This window comes from Acyrthosiphon pisum, unplaced genomic scaffold (genome assembly GCF_005508785.2).
Source record: "Acyrthosiphon pisum isolate AL4f unplaced genomic scaffold, pea_aphid_22Mar2018_4r6ur Scaffold_5066;HRSCAF=5620, whole genome shotgun sequence".
Lineage (NCBI taxonomy): Eukaryota > Metazoa > Arthropoda > Insecta > Hemiptera > Aphididae > Acyrthosiphon > Acyrthosiphon pisum.
The window spans coordinates 1-1369 of NW_021774674.1; the positions used below are offsets into that span (position 1 = coordinate 1).

The following is a 1369-nucleotide window of genomic DNA, read 5'->3' on the forward strand; positions in this document are numbered from 1 at the left end:
TTTTAATAAAACATTAACAGTTGAACGTAAAAGATAAAGCACGGAAAGTTAATATTAATTTAATTGCGCTGTATTATTTTATTTACCATTTATTAGACTTTACTATAAGTATTATATTTAAATAAGTAATGATTCAATAACTACAAATCAAGTTTTGTTATAATATAGTTTCTACGATTTATATGTTGGGACATAAATTTAGGTGAGCAGTATCTTAATTTATAATCGGTAGTTCATAGGTACGCGAGGGTATTGAAAATATTACGGCGGTATTTGTGTATAATGAATTTTATAATGATACGAATCGTACCGGACGAACGTTCATAGACAAATAAACGGCGCTCCCAAACAAGCACTCGTCGCCGCCGTCGGCCGGTTGCGAATTGCGAATAGTAGGCGTGACTTAAACGCCGCGCGCTTGCGGATCGTCAAAACACTTAACAGCGCATCCTCTTGGTCGTTGCACGCGTAAAATTTTCGTGACACGTCCTCTTAACTACTTTATATTCTCAACAACAATATAATTAATTATTTTATGTAACAACAATACGATTATTTATCAGTCAGTATTATCAACAGTGTACGCTATACAAATATTTTCAATCGATTACAACACTTGCCCGACAATGTCATTACATTGTGGGATTTTATAAAACTACTAAATTTAAACACCAGTGGACTACAGTTATAATGATTAATTATCTTTTAGCACATTTTGTGAAGTAAACTCTATTCTGATGAATAAAATCAAGATAAGGTTTACAACGCTTTCATTTCAAACCAGCAACACACATCACTTACCTATTTTATTATTACTAATAATATATTACTGTTGTTGACCAACTACTAAAATATTTAATGACACACCTCACACACAATTGTCAATTGACAAACGTTACAGTTACAGTTTATAAAACAATTGGGAACAAGGAAATAATAAATAACTATAAAAGTTACATGAAATGGTGCTTTATTCATTCTGAAAAATATTTAAGAAAATACAATTTGTTAAATAAATTATGAAGTAGACGAAATCGTCCAATTGAAACTTACCAGCCTCCATCACCTCCCACCGCCCAATTTCTGCCGACCCGATCACACTGAAAATTATGTATATAATTAATTTTTTTTAATATTCTTATTTATATAATATTGACTATTCTTACATTGGAGTTGCAGAGGTTGAGGTGGCGGTCGTGAACCCCACCTCCGATATGGAGGGTCGAGGCTGCGGCCGGCTCCCCCACCGCCCTGGGAGTTTGAATGACGAAACTACTGAAAACAATACATTTTATGTTTTTTGATGATGATTGACATATTTTGGGTATTTGCGATCTTACCTTCTCCCACGGCCCCGCCGGCCTCGACC

General features: G+C 34.3%; 1 long non-coding RNA gene across 1 annotated transcript; it reads right to left on the bottom strand.

Annotated features, from left to right (window-relative positions):
• Positions 1-953: 953 nt before the first annotated feature.
• On the bottom strand, positions 954-1213 carry LOC115035051. Its single transcript, XR_003840210.1, has 2 exons — positions 1167-1213; positions 954-1100 (listed from the first exon to the last, which is right to left on the bottom strand). It is a non-coding gene; the product is annotated as an uncharacterized LOC115035051 (long non-coding RNA).
• Positions 1214-1369: the final 156 nt, after the last annotated feature.